Raw genomic sequence first — 16,252 nt, 5'->3', positions numbered from 1 at the left:
TTTTTATTTTATGATTTTGGACAACAGACGAGAAGACAAAAGGTTCTGGACTGAATGGTAGCAAACATTACCCGAGTTCAATCTCCTCTTAATTTCCTCTTGAATCAGGTTTCGATCTGTTATCGTTGTTCCCAAATATCTGAACTGTGCCACATTTTCAAAACATCTGTTTCCTATCTTCATGTCATGATTCTTCTATATATACATAAATATTTTGTAGGCATGAGATTTATTACTGTCATAAGTTGATTTTGTATTACATTAGCAACGTGTCGTGGGGTGTTTAAGGTGCTAAATGAGCGTAAGTTTTGTGGTTGGTCACGAAAGAGCTAGTAGTCCTCCTTTTCTTCTAGGGAACCCGGAGATACATTACTATACTCACAAAATCCCACTATTGGTCTGCGTCTTGAGAAAAATGATTCACGCGGTAACGTATTTGGTTGAGGTCACGGGTTCGATTCCCGATGAGGTTACTGGATTTTTAAATTGACCTTCTCCTTCCAGCCGCACTATGGCCCTGGGATCAACTCTGTCTCTAACAGAAATGAGTACCAGGAATCTTCCTGCGGGTGAAGGGCGACCGACGCATAAGGCTGACAAACTTACCGCCATCTATGAGTCGATTGCCTAGAAAATGTGGGAGCCTCGACGTCTCACAACCCTATGGGCCTCCACGGCCTGTTACAGGGATAGTTTTATGCTTCAGTTCTCTAAGAATTGTTGTCGTTGTCTTGTCTGTGGCTTGTAGTCCAGCAAATTTCCTGGTATATGATCCTAAGTAATTTTTTGATTTTAGTGTGTTAAAGCGACCGGGACGTGAAGATTGTGAAGAATGCTTGGAGCTATACCTCCGCTTCCCATACGTTTTCATGGCTTGGTGCCTAATTAAACGCAGGGATTTTAACTTTGCGTTAACGCCACTCCAGGTCACCTCTTCTTGGTTAAAGACGTTGCGACTTTCGTCAGTGTTGGGTCCCGTTGGGCAGATCCATACGTCACGACCGGCCCACACACGTGCAGTCAGTCCACTGCGCAGGGCACAAGTGGACTCAGAGCCAATGTGGCACAAGTTCCATACGGTTGTCAAGTTCTGAAAATACTTCCCCGTACACAAGCGGAGGTGCCTGTATGAAATCTGACACACGTGTACCGATGCTTAGGAAGAACATATTACCTCTGTCTTCAGGGTCGAAAAGTAAGCCAATTGAACAGCCAAAAAAAAAAAAANCTAGCAGAGCCAATGAGATATGAAATTGAGACATCTCGAATACGAAATAGGAATTCGAGCGTCCTTTTATAAGGCAAATATATTTAATTAAGATATTGAGAATCTCTTGACTTACTCTTCGATCCTGAAGATGGAGGCAATAAGTTCCTCCGAAATTTGTAAACTACTAGATTACATGGCGTTACGTCCCAGAACTTATTTCACCTCATTATCAGAGCCGGGACAGCGTAGTCAGTATAGCGACTGGCTACGGACTGGGCGACCGAGGGTTCGGAGTTCGAGTCCCGGTAGGGTCAAGAATGTTCCCTTCTCCACATCATACAGACCGGCTCTGCGTTTCACCCAACCTCCTAACCAATGGGTACCGTGGACAAAGAGGCCGGGGCGTGAAGCTGACCACTCACCTCCAACTAGTGCCGAGGTCAAGAAAATGTGAATCTATACATCCACTCCCCATATGCCTTCATGGCGTAGTGCGTAATTTCGTAGTTAAGCACAGGGACAACTTTACCTTTTACTCAGCTAAGGGAGAACGTCAAACAGAAAACATTTATTTGTTAGTTTATTTAACGACGCTTTTTCAGCTATATTATGTCTTCTGTTTATCATCAAATGAGATTGTTGTTGTGCAATTAATGGCAAAAGGAACTGTGAAATCCTATTATATCGAAAACCAAAAATATGATAAAGAATTTAAAAAATGTTGGTAAATTTGAAAAAAAAAATATGACTCCACTTTGCGCATTCATTTTATGACACTTAAATACATAATGGGAAGCATGTCACCCGAACGCGTTTGTCAAACACAGTTTATACCGCGTAAGAGAATTATGAAGTTTATTATAAAGCATGGATTTGGATGCACTGCCATCTCTTGGAAGGTAATTGAAATACCAGTAATTTGTTCAAGTTGGCTGACTATACTTCATTCATTACTATGTAGCCATTTTGTGTCAGAAAATGCATAATGAGAAGGGAAACGACCTAAAATGTTTGCCAAATGCAGTTTATACTGATGAAGAAAATTATGAAGTTTGTTATAAGCATGGTCCGGATTTTGATGACCTGAAAATCTTTAAAAAATAACCTATAAAATGACCGAATAAATCCAGAAAAAATTACCTAAAATATGACCCAAAAATGTAATATGCAGGGCCCGGATTTTCATGACCTGAATATATTTAAAAAATGACCGAAAAATTCCAGAAAAATGACCTAAAGGAGGAAGAGAAAGAACACTTCGCTTCCATGTTATTCACATTTTAGAAAACGTATGGAGGAAAAATCCCTAAAATGGCCAAAAATGACAAAAAGTCCAAAAAATTACCCCCAAAATGAAAAAAAATGACCTTAAACCTAAAAATGTCAAAAAATTACCTATAAAATTTACATTTCTGTAATCAGCAGCTCATATCCGAGATTTATATATTTAAGAGCATCGCATAGGATACAAGGAAAAAAAGATGATATGTCATCAAAATCCGGGCCCTGGTTATAAGCGTGAAGTCAGGATTTGGTTGTGCTGCCATCGTGTGGAAGGTAATTGAACTGTCAGCAATTGGTTCCAGTAATGTCGTTCTCTATGCGGCCGCTAGAGGCCTCCTGAACATCGATTCAGCGTGCAGTGAAAACTGCATAATTAGCAGGGTAGAAAAGGGTATAAAATTGTCGTTGTGCTTAATTAATTAAGCACTCTATCATATAGATGTATGAGGATTGGTGGTAGAGCTCCAACATTCTTGTCTTCGGCACTAGGTGGAGGTTGAATGATCAGCATCACGCCACGTCTGCTTTATCCTTGGGGAAAGGGCCACTGGTACTTATTGAACGGGAGGCTGGGTGGGTCCCAGAGACGGACTGGACGCTGTGGAGAAGAGAAAAACCTTACCCCGTCGAAAATCGAATCCAGGCTGTCAAGGCCGTCGTCCGTCGCCATACCGACTGAGCCATCGTGACTCCGTGTAGCAGGGTTAACAATTAATACTTAATCATTTCTTACGTAATTATTTACATGATATTTGATTATCAAGGCCGTACATAATACGATTACAGAATTCTGGGGCGTTATGTTGCGAGTATTTAGGTAATAGTGTTTCGGAGAAACCTGCTGCCTTCATCTTCAGGGTAAGAAAAGTCAAAGCTAAAATTGTTTGTGTACTTAATTTACTCACCACGACGTGAAGACTTATGGGGACACTGAGCTATAACCACGTATTTTTTAATCTAGCGCTAGATTGAAGTTCCCTTTACACCCGCTGGATAGATGGATTTCAGAGTCGCCTAGTCACTATACATACTGTCATATCTTGGCTCCATCATCAGGGTAGAATAAGCATATTTTGAAAATGATGGCATTAAGTGTCTGTGAAATGTTTGTGCCTATGCGCCCGGCTAGAAGTCGTCACGTCTTAGACGGCGGTAATTCTAAAAATAAGTATTCATTTTATACTTATTACGAATATAGGGCCGCGCCATAGCTCAAGCGGTTAGTCGCTGGCTTCCCACCGCTGCGGCCCGGGTTCGATCCCAGGTCTGGTCAAGTGGGATTTGTGGTGGACAAAGTGGCGCTGGGGCAGGTTTTTTCCAAGTACTTCGGTTTCCCCTGCCAATCTTCATTCCACCAATTGCTCCACAATCACCCTCACCTAACATCTGGGGCTGGTACAATAGGCCAGAAGTGGCCGCAGTACAAGGGACTTAGTCCCACCCTACTAGCAATAAAAAAATATTATGAATATTATGACATTAGAAGTCACCCCACGTTCCTTCCCTTTAATTCACCCTTCCGGTGCCTGGTGTTTCCCTGCAGATTTGCTAAAATATTGCACTTTAAAGTAACGAAATAACGCAATCAAAATTAATTTTCATGGCTGAGTGAATGAGGTCGATTGACGCAGCGAAAACGAGGCGATTATTTCTCGATATCGACTAAATTCGAATTTGTCACTGTATCACAACGGATGCTTGTTCGATTTCAGTCGAATATCGCAGGAATAAGTTAAGTACAGCCGATAATTACAATATGGCGGAATGGCGAACATATTGAGATGGGAGCGACCCCAGGGCCACTCCCGAAATCCCATAATAACATATATATATATATAATAACGAAAGACGCATATAATATTTTCCTAACATTTTCATCGGAAACTTTCAAAACAAGTGGGCGTATTCAGCCCGTCATATTAAAGAAACGCATGGAAGCACGGTACAGGTTGAAGCTTTCCAATCTTGTATCTGAATACGTATTCAATATTTGTATTATTTTCATATAGAATAGGGTAAAATGTAAAGGTATCCCTGTAACAGGCCGTGGAGGCCCATAGGGTTGTGAGACGGCGAGGCTCCCACATTTTATAGTCAATCGGTTCAGAGATGGCGGTGAGGTTGTGAGCCTTACGCGCCGGCCGCTCTTTACCCCAGGAAGATTCCTGGTACTCATTTCTGTTACAGGTTGAGTCAACCACAGGGCCATAGTGCGGCTGGAAAGAGTAGGTCAATTGAAGAAATCCAGTGATTTGATCGCGAATCGAACCCGCGATCTTTCGGCTTGTAGCATAGTGCCTCAACCAGTTACGCTACTGCCTACCCATAATGTGAAGTAAGGGCTACTATTAAATTGAAATGAAAATCACGTTGCCATATTGTATGTCCGAACAGTTTATTATTCAAGCGAAATTAGTTCCAGTCAAAATAATTTTACATAAAAATAATTTAAAATTATATGAAGTGATGTAATATGTGCCTTGCGACGAGCTGATCGCCTACCAAAGGAACCCTATAGAAAGCCTAAGATGTAGTAAACCGAAATGAAACCGAGAGTTTCATGGAGTTAGACCAAAGAGCCAAATTGCTCTTTATGAGCCAAAAGAAGAAGAAGAAGAAGAAGAAGAAGAAAAGTATGTTGTGTTCTTCTTTCTCGTGTTCTAATTTTTTTGCAGCTGTGTGTAATTCATGGATGATAAGTTGGTTACGTGTGTTGTCGTAGCATTTGTCTGTGTGAGCTACAACGTTACTAACATTATTAATCCTTGATTTCAAATGTTTAATGATATTCTGCTAAGAGCACAATCTGCACGAAGCTTATGTCAGACTGTTCTTATCCCCCCCCCGTGTTAGTTATGTGTGTAAGGAGAACAGAGGAAGGTCCGGAAGTTGTTCCCACTGTTACAGAGGAAGTTTAATTGTTACAACATTGTAATTAATTCATTAAGCAGGTTACATTGTGTGTCGTGTCAAATTCTGCTTGAGAGAAATGAACTAGAATTATTTTATGAATTCTCAGATAACTTGGAAAGAGGCAACATGGTATTCATGTTCTGAATTATTACTTGAGAATTCCGTGTAGACTGAGGGTCTATCCATTCTGTTAAACTTCAGCCGCGTCTGACGCAACATAACGTATTAAAATCAAAATTTCCCTGTAACAGTATTAAAATATAACGCATTGTAGCGTGTAGAGCCGTTACTATGCGATGATCGCGAGATAGGCGAATATATCAGAGACGGTTCTAGGCAACGACTCGGTAAACAAGTTCTCGCAGCAAAGAATAGACTCGTAATAGAGGTATTGTTGGAATCGGGGTGTTTCTACGTGGTCCATGACGAGTAGTTACACTGAAGGCAATTCGGGCTTCCAAGTCAAATCTGTACCTGAGTCTGTGAAGATAGGACTTGAGCCCGGAGGTAGAGAAATAGCCATTGTTGGAACCGTTACCAGGAAACGTCTAGTGACTGTCTGCTCTATTGAAGTATCATGAGTGCCGTCGGACTCGGAACCAAGAATCACTATGCTGGCGAGGACCAGCCGAAATTTAACAGTTAGTCAGTCAGTCTATCAATTACCCGAGAGTCAGTCGGGAGTGGGAGGTTGGAGTAGGCGGTTAGAAGTCTTGAGTTGCATTGTTAGTAGCCGCTACCTGTAAAGACTCATGAATAAACAGAATACTTTATGCATATCAGAGTCGTAGTGATCTATAGAATATAAATGAGTGAGATTGTTACAGTTGCTTTCATTTACCGGTTATAGGTGCTCAGTAAACCCAATTATCAATCCAAAAACCTTATCTATCCGCTAACACATGACAGTGCGCTTACTTTGAAAGGAATAGACCTACAGCACCCACTCGTCATTTTCTAAAATTACCCGCTGGTCATATCATGAAATCCAGCGGCCCATGTGTGACCCGCAGCCTCAGGTTGCTTAACATATCTGTTGTCATTTAGAACAGCTAACGGTTCTCGTATAATTTGCTCATTATCCGTGCTAAGTAAGGGGACGTGAGACCACTTTCCCTGTGATTTTTTTTGTGTTATGTGTGTGGTTTTTATTAGGGGCACCTACTTGCCGCCTTACTGCTTGTGTGTGTGACATACCTCGGGCTGCTAGGCTCTGGCTTCTCGCTTTGGATCCTTGGGTTCAATACCTGATTGGCTTTATGTGAGACCCGTGGTGGATGTATTGGCAATGGAGCTGGTTTCTCGCCGTTCATGTACTGTAGCTGAGGTCGGGACCAGTTCGGGAACACGCAGGAAGAGGAAAGCCCGCTGTTGGAAACCTCTACCAAGCAACGACTAATGAAGACGTGAATATAGACATAAATGCGTGTGTAACAATGAAATGTAAATTGTAGTCACGCACTGTATCAAAGAGTCCAGTAAATGCAATTACCAATCCAAACCCAATCTATAGCTACTCTATCACGTGACAATACCAAAGGAACCAGAATCGCCATACCAGAAATTTCTTTGAACGTACAGGACTTTTGTTCCGCAGGGTTGCCACCACTGAAGGCATGGCATACCTCAGTGATGTTTTAGACACGCTGTAATAATGAATGTAGGCTAAATACTGAGTTACGTCCTCTTTGAACCTTGTCATACAATTGGTTAGTGTTTCGGTGCGAGTGGAATTTTCGATTTGTTTGTTATTGTCAATGTAGGCTTCAGCTGCAGCGAGAAGTTTGTTTTGTTAGCAAGTGTAACGCTGAAACAGACACACGCTGGGTAAACTGACGTGTCCTGGTTCCCTGGGACAGACTGACTGTGCAGTGTCAATATTAGACTCTGAGAAGTGTCATGTACAACATCCTAACATTCACACTGTCACGTGTTCATGGTTCCGTGACTAATAATAACAGGATTTAGACTGGGTGATTGGATTATTGACAGCTTCTTTTACAATCACTCGTAATCACAATCAATATTCAGTCGAACCCTTCTTCCTTGACTTCAGAGTACCCACTCCATTCTCGTTCTCTCTCTCTCTCTCTCTGATTTTATCAAGTCAAAGTTACATTGAGACTGACGGTCGGTCAGTCAGTCAGTAAGTCTTGGTGTCGAGCCTCATCTGGGGCTCATGACCAAATATTTATTACTGTTTGACAGTTACGGCCTTGTTTTTGTTGGGCGGCCTCTCTGACGAGAGGATGGGTCTGTCTTATATATATGCTGCTGGTCTTGCCAGCGCAGGCTTTCTCAGGTCCGAGTCCCTTGTGACTCGCGACCATATTTTGCTGTCTCAGATACGAGAGTTCCCTTTTCGTCGCCTCCTACGACTCGCAGGGTCGCGGTGGAGGTATTCGACCCCGCCTACAGCATTGGATATATGCCAACCATATAGTAAACACCTCTTCGTCTACTGTTGCACTTACAGCGCTGTTCCATAGAAACGGACGTTATCTGATTGTTGCCAGCGTATTCGTTTTCGTGGGAATATATTTACCTAGTCGTTGCCCAGCAACGGGTCTACATGTCAGAATACTGACAATTATTGTGTTTCTGGACATAATCCATCGTCTTGCTTTATTTAAAACACACAGCGTTTCGGTTACTGAATTCTGTCTCCGTCTTCAGGTGGAAGCTACTCAGTTGGGCCCAACCGATAAGAGCTGGTCCCTATATCCGGAGACTATACCGTCCCCCCGCGTATTCATGGCGCGAGCACGGGGACAACTTTAATTCTGTTAGAAGAAACGGCGACTAGAAGGAAATGGTGATGGAAAGAAGAATACGGAGGAGGAAAATAATAAGGAAGAGAATGAGGTGACAGTAACGATAATAATAATAATAATAATAATAATAATTAAATTCAGTTACTTCTTTATATACGTGCTGAACTGAAGAGGCGGGGCCCAGTTACAAAGCCAGCATGTACAGAAGAAGATGATAATGAAAACACAAGGACAAAAACAAACAAATAAGAAATCTCCATCCGTTGAGGTTATGGTGAATTCTGTCTCCTGGAATATAACACCGCGTAGTCCGTTTAAAGTCAACGGACATATCGGAGGCGAAGATGGTGGCGACACGTTCCTCCGAAACGTCAGTTGGCTTTCAACGGTGTTATATCCCAGAAGATAGATATCTTCATAAACACCGCAGTGAGAAATTAAATCCTACAATTAAGGTTATTTGTTTGAACAGTAATGATAATAATACTTTGATAAGTTTTAACTGTCATAAACTGTAGTTGAATGCAACCCATCAGTAAGACGTTTCGATATAGGTCAATAAGCAACACAGTAGAATTAGTGACCATTTCAGTGTTGGGGGCCACAACCCACAGCGAACGGTACCTCAGTTGTAGATCTGTAATAACCCTGTTTGTATGCATGACGTGGCGGACCAGTGTTTCGTGACGCATTGTCGATGCGAGAATATAGCAGTGTTACTGGATGATTGGATACAAATCAATTTATTATCGCTCAGCCAGCTAATTTCAAGTCACAGTAATATTTAGACCACATCCTAAATCCTACATCTAACAGGATCCAGTGTCTAAATCCTTTGAGTCCTCCTTGAGAAGCTAGCAGTTGCTGAGGTAGAAGTTCTTCTCTTCTTATGGGTCCTGAATATGGACCTTGGAGGCCTGTTACAATACCTCCACCGTAGCCCTGCGAGTCGCAGAAGGCGACGAAAAGGGAACCCAGTGCCGGGGTCCACAACTGGGCCACCCTGTCACCTGGCTCTCCAGGTTGAGGGAGTTGGACGCAAGGCTGACGATCTTGCTATGTAAACAAGTTACTGTGAAAGCCAAAGACGTGAAAACCTGATGGTCTAATTCAAGACAAAACTGGCAGAATCTTATAAGGAAGGTAAAAAAGTAAAATTGTCTCTCTGCTTAACTAATTAAGCACTACGCCATTAAGGCGTATGGGGGAGTGGATGTATAGATCCGTATTTTCTTGACCTCGGTACTAGCTAGAGGTGAGTCGTCAGCTTCACGCCCACGCCGTTTTAACCCAGGGGCTATGAGGTTGAGCGGGCCCCAGAATCAGAGTGGACGACATGAGAAAAGAAAATTCTTACTCCTACCGGGACTCGAACTCCGACTCCTAGGCCGTCCAGCCCGTAGCTAGTCACTATACCGACTATGCTATCCAAGTTCTTTTAAGGAAGATTATGACCCAAAATGGCTGTTTCGCCAATGATGATGATGAAGACTACCGTCTTGAGAACATCCCGCCTCTGGACATCCTGAGCCAGATGATTGACTGACTACTAAATTGTTGCTGGTCCTCGCCAGCACATTGATTCTTAGTTCCGAGTTCCACAGGGCTCATGACCCTATTTTAGTCTCTCGTGGCTCTGGGAGCATTCAGACTCCCGTCAACCAGATGAATGCAGTCCAAGCTCTACTTCCATAAAATCAATTTCAATATTATCATTCCATCTACACGTCCACATTCCGAGTGGAACTTTACAGCAACAGACGCAAGTAAAATCCTGCAAAGAGTCGGATCCCTCTGTTCGTGGCCCTTACGTAATCGTTCCTTAAATACATAGAATAGTTATGAGCTTCATAATCCATTTTTTTTATTGCTAGTGGGGTGGGACTAAGTCCCTTGTACTGCGGACACTTCTGACCTATTGTACCAGCTCCACATGATAGGTGAGGGTGATTGTGGAGCAGTTGGTGCAATGAAGATTGGCAGGGGAAACCAAAGTACTCGGAAAAACCTGCCCCAGCGCCACTTTGTACACCACAAATCCCACTTGACCAGATCCGGGATCGAACCCGGGTCGCCGCAATGGGAAGCCAGTGACTAACCGCTTGAGCTATGGCGCGGCTTACTTCATAATGTAAGTTATTTTCTGTATGAAAGTCACGTGTATTAGGGAGGGGCACGGTTCGCGTCTCGGCTGGGCTACCAACTATCATTACTGTGGTCTTCCTCAGTTTCTCAAGAAAAAATATTAGGTTAGTACTTGAAATGAGGCTATGACCACCTCCTTGCATATCTTTTTCTATTCATTCTTGATTATCATCATTCGATGTTACACAGCCCGAACTACTCATAGCATAGAAATACAGGCTGGAGTTTGAGTCCCGGCGTAGGCAAATCAAATTTATATATTACACAGTGTCCAGACCGGCTCTGGGTTCCACCCGGCTTCGTATCGAAAGGGTACCAGGGCTTCTACCCCCCCCCCCCCNCCCGGTATAAAGTGACCGAGGCCACTTCCATCGAGTGCCGATATTAAGAATGCCTTCATTCCCTGCACGTCTACATCGCATGGTGCTTAACTAAACGCATGGACAAACGTAACTTTAGCACACACTTGTCCAGCCTCCTGAAACTCAAGCACCTTGTCAGATGCTGCAGGCACTGGCTAATCCAGCGACCTCTTGTCGTGTTACAGTTTGCACGTGTGGTCCAACGGGTCACGCTGACGTGTTAACAGTTCACACGTGTTGAAATTCGGCTTGACCGATCAAAGACTGGGACATCACAAGGCACCTTTAAGCAATGGGAAAGAACGGCATAACCAGAACCGTACGGCGCAGGATAAGGAACCGTTATAGTCAATCTGTTATTTCCAAAAAAGGGTTCCACAAACGGCTCATCAAAACACTTCTCAGTTCACAATTAATTACGTAAATCTCAAACCGTGTTCCACGAACCCCGTGCTTCGTCTACGAGATCCTCCTATAAATTTATCTAATAGCAGTACTTAAAGCCGTTTTTCAGTGGTTATCGTATACATGTCTGTGGTTCGAATCTCAGCATTGTACCATGATTTATCTCTGTCTCCCCAGCCAAATGCAGCGATACCATCGTCTACCGGCGCCACTTATTCAGGGTATGAAGAAACCGGACCGCGAAACTGATAGATCATCCCTAGTTATGAATACGTGGAGCTTTTCTCCACTGCCTCATATGTTTTCATGGCTCGGTGCTTAAACTTTTCACATCGATGTTACTTTCTTATCTTCTTCCTCTTACTCCGTCGCCTTCCCCTTCTTTCTCCTTCTTGTTCTCTGAATCTCTCTCTCTCTTCAATCTTATTATTTTTTCCTCCTTTTTCATTTTCTCTTGTCCATCTGTTTCTTCTCCCCCTCCCTTTAATCTCCCCATTCATCTGAATAATTCCACTTCTCAGGTTCTGCTACTACACTTACTACTTTCCCTCCTTTACATATTTTTCCTTAATCTTTTGTTCCTAATGACGTTTCGGAAATGCATTTCACTTTATCTCAGTTAAAAGCGGGTAAAGCTGTCCCTGTAATAGGCCGTGGAGGCCCAGGCTCCCACATTTTCTAGACAATCAGCTCATAGGTGGCGGTGAGTTTGTCAGCTTTACGCTTCGGCCCCTCTTTACCACCAGGAAGATTTCTGGTATTCATTTCTAAGAATGTGAGTCGACCCCATGGCCATAATACGTTTGGAAGGATTATGTCAATTGAAAAATTAAGTGAGCTCCTCGGGAACCGAACCCGCGACCTTCCGAATTGTAGCGTCAACCAACTACTCTACCGTGTGACCCTTGATGCCTTCATATTCTGCTCTTTCGAATTCATGACCCTCGTAATTGTGTGTTTAGGATATATAATAGTTTAATGGAAAGAGATTATCTTACCGCTTTACCTTAGTACAATAAAATAGCTCACGACCGCTTCCTTCTGCGCGCTTCTCTGTATAGATTTAGCAGGCATTTTCTCGTCATGTCGTTACATAAGCAATACGGCTGACAGATTGGTATCGTGACCTACTTCATGACGATATATCCTGCTCATGCGTATTCACTACACCGCCGTCACCACTACACAAAGCCTGCTGAAGGAATTCCTCCTTCAGTTCGGATCAGAACGCTGACTGGGCGAGCTCCATCCAGGCCGTCACCTAATAATGTTTTTTCTTATTGCTAGTGGGGTGGGACTAAGTCCCTTGCACTGCGGCCACTTCTGGCCTATTGTACCAGCCCCAGATGATAGGTGAGGGTGATTGTGAAGCAATTGGTGGAATGAAGATTGGCAGGGGAAACCGAAGTACTCGGAGAAAACCTGCCCCAGCGCCACTTTGTCCATCACAAATCCCACTTGAACAGACCCCGGGATCGAAACCGGGCCGCCGCGGTGGGAAGCCAGCGACTAACCGCTTGAGCTATGGCGCGGCCTCCAAATAATGTTTGTTAAAGAGTAGAAATAAACTAACTACTCCCCTCCAACGAACACTGAGCTCTTAAATGGACGCAGATTTGATTCTTGCCTTTTTCGTGACTGCTTTACTATTTGCGATCTGAGATTCCCACGGAAGTGAAAATGAAGTTGCTTCCTCTAATATGTGACGTAGTGCAGTCTGGTAAATAGTTACCACTGTTTCAGGGGAACTTTCCGCCTCTATCTTCAAGATATCTCTGAAGATCCTGCTGTCTCCATCTTCAAGGTAACTTTGAAGAACCAGATGCCTCCATAAATAAGTAAAGCTACCCTTGTAACAGGCCGTGGAGACCCATAGGGCTGTGAGACATCGAGGCTCCCACATTTGCTAGACAGTTGGCTCACAGATGGCGGCGAGATTGTCAGCCTTACTCGTGCCAGCCCCTTACCTCCAGGGATATTCCTGGTACTAATTTCTGTTAGAGGCTGAGTCGATCCCAGGGATATACTGCGGCTGAAAGGATTACGTCAATTGAAAAATCCGATGACATCGGGAACAGAACCCTCGACCTTCAGACCTGTAGCATCAACCAACTACGCTACCGCGTGCCTCTTAATGCCTTCATATTCGTAAATCTGGAGATGGAGGCAGGAACGTTGGTAAATATTTACCAAACAACTTTGAATTTCTCTTCTTTATTTCAACACATTGGTAATAACCCCTTAAAATGTTGTAGCTACACAATGCATGTTATCCTGAAGATGTACTCAGCTGGTTTCTGCGAAACCTTTTAACCATCTACCAGAGTAGTCTTCAACGTTTCTGTTCTACAGCCCCTGAAAGTGTTTGAGACACATAATACAGAAGCCGTGGCAGATGTAGCAAGGTTGCAACCAAGGCTCTCTGTGATGTCACAGAGCACATGCACACAGTGGGTCGAACCTCCTAACCTGGTTACACATAATAACTTACAACAACTGCCCGACTGCCTCTACGAGTCACTGGTCCGCCCGGCCGAGTACTTCAGTGCGAAGTTGACGGTGTTGTGGTGCGCAGGTCACGATAACTGCTCCTGCCATTTTTGTGGGCAAGCGAAGAAAACTTCAGGTTCGATATTCTTCCATTATTGTGTAGTGCACTGGCGAAGAAAACTTCTGGTTCGATATTCTACTGGAACGGATACCAGAAGAAACGAAACATGCATACGAAAATATTCGGAAGATAAAAACAAGGACACGCGCGTTAAGTGGTTGCAGAGAAATCCACATCGCCTGTGTAGATAAATGGATGCTGTGTTGTGTACCGAAAGTGTACATTCACATGTATATCCAAGAATAAATGTGATATGAAAAATATCGGGAACACTGCAAGCACCAAAACGTGAGTACAGTATCTTAAAGGACGATTTTACCCCTTGTAGGACAGTGGCAATTATGCACCAGTGTTTTACTATTCAGTATCTCTGCATGTCACGCCAGAGTTTATGAGGTTTCATTTATATCTGAGATAAAATAGGGATACGCGGTAGCGTAGTACAAGCCGCGAGGTCGCGGGTTCAGTTCCCGATGAGCTAACTGGATTTTTTAATTTACATAATCCTTCCAGGCGCACTATGGCCCTGGGGTCGACTCAGCTTTTACCAGAAATGAGTACCAGGAATATTCCTGTGGAGTAAAGAGCGGCCGGCGCGTAAGCCTGACAACTTCACCGCCATCTGTGAACCGATTGTCTAGAAAATGTGGGAGCCTCGACATCTCACAATCCTGTGGGCCTCCACGGCCTGTTACAGGGATAGCTTTACCATTTTTTACCTGAAGTAAAATGAAATGTCTTTCCGAAACATCAGTAAGAGACCCGTATCTGTATATATGCTAAGCTACTAATAGTTCTAATTTAATAATTAACACAATTTTAACACTGTCTAATACGTCTCTGAAGATAAGTCGTGTAGGCATCCGCACGGAAGTAAAACATTTTGTGTTCAGTACTTCCGGTATGTCGGTTTGGGTTCCCACTGCATGTTGAAAACATTGTAATATAGTAAATTTCAAGCCATGATTTAAGTATCTACAGTATTATCTGATAATGACCTGACCTTAATGACATTTTAGGCATAGAATATTTTTATTTAAACTCCGTGGCCTGTAGTCCGCAAGCGAATTATACCGACCGAGCGACCGCCGCTTTTCGGCGAAGTTAGTGCAATTTTTTTTTCGGATAGAGGGTGTCACGTGGTTAGCGCAACGGATCCGCACGGCCGTTGATCTCGGTTTTCAAGACCGGATATTTTTATTTAGGAACTGGATAAGATTTAGTGGCCACAATAATATTTTCTTTGTTTGTATAATGGTTGTAATCTTAATTATGACTATTTTTCTGCTTAATACTTAATGCGACTTTTATTTCTCGAGTATAGTGGATAGTTAGAATCGATGGATAACCACTCGGATAATAGATTTCCCCTTACAGGCAGTGGAGAGCAAGTAAATTCTGGGCTTTCGGTTTTATTTACTTCTCATTCCTAATTAATTAAGTCAGATATACCTACTTACTTACATATGGAGCTGAACCCTTCTTAAGGAGAAAAAAAATCTGCAGCTACTCAAGAATTTCCCAGCATTTTATGGAACCCGAAAGTTCATTACCGTGTTCACAAGGTCCCTCCACTGGTCCCTATCCTTAGCCAGATCAATCCAGTTCATACCACCCCATGCTATCTCTCTCAGATCCGTTCTAATAATCCACCCGCCTACGCCTTGGTCTTCCCAGTGGTCTTTTCCTTCTGGCTTTCCCACCAATATCCTATATGCATTCCTCTTCTCCCACCATTCGTACTACATTCCCTTCCCACCTCATCCTCCTTCACTTGATCATTCTAATTTTACTTCAAGAAGAGTACAAGTACTCAGATGTACAAACCGTTAAGTGAATCATTGCTTATCATTCAGCAGGTCTAAAATATGTTACGTAACCAGAAGTTTCATTACCAGTGTCACGAAAGCCCACTCCTTGTTCCGAATCCTATGCTAGTGAAATCCGGTTCTCATTCTTAGCGCGTATTTCTCTAAATTTCTTCTTCATGATATATTTCCGTACACAAGAGCTGGAAGGAACAAGCTGGCGTCAACGCGTGTGACTTTTATTCTTAAAGAGGCCTCTTCGAATCTCGGCTTATACATCTACTATCCTAACTGAAAATCTTCATGGCTTTCCTCAGACCTTCCAGGCAGATGCTGGGATAGTACTTAAGATTATGCTACAACATGAGCCCTCCAAAGTATCTCCCCAACATTCACTGTCAACCAGTAATTTGGCGCCGTATATTCTGAGTTACTGAGAGCGTCATTAAATAAACAACATTCAAGGGCCATTCTCACTAGGCCACAGGCTGAACGATCCGGGAATCTGGGTTCGATTATCTTCAGGGGTCAGATATTTTTTCTCTTCAGTACCGGTTTCAAACCCAGTCTCGACCTATTTCGCCTCTCATCCAGTGTGTGTGAGGATCATCGAAGTCCGGACCTAAAGCTTCTAGTAATGAGGTTGAAACTGATGGAGCTGTATCTCCACTCCCCATAGATCTTCAATGCGTCATGCTTCACTACGTACAAGGCACTGTACGATACCGCTATCTCTCTGC

General features: G+C 43.2%; 1 protein-coding gene across 9 annotated transcripts in view; it reads left to right on the top strand.

Moving 5' to 3' along the window:
• LOC111873802 overlaps window positions 1-16,252 on the top strand; it is a 291,936-nt gene that overhangs the window by 246,043 nt on the left and 29,641 nt on the right. The window contains exon 1 of one of the 9 annotated variants that reach the window (XM_023868782.2): window positions 13,604-13,992. The exons of the other annotated variants lie outside the window; for them this stretch is intronic. The gene's annotated coding sequence lies outside the window, so the exon portion shown is untranslated. Of the gene's footprint in view, window positions 1-13,603; window positions 13,993-16,252 lie in introns of those variants that run through there. 9 annotated transcript variants of the gene reach the window in all.

The sequence above is a fragment of the Cryptotermes secundus genome, unplaced genomic scaffold, assembly GCF_002891405.2.
Source record: "Cryptotermes secundus unplaced genomic scaffold, Csec_1.0 scaffold215, whole genome shotgun sequence".
NCBI classification, from domain to species: Eukaryota; Metazoa; Arthropoda; class Insecta; order Blattodea; family Kalotermitidae; genus Cryptotermes; species Cryptotermes secundus.
Note: the sequence above shows the minus strand (reverse complement) of the source record. Positions and strands in the feature narration are given on the sequence as shown.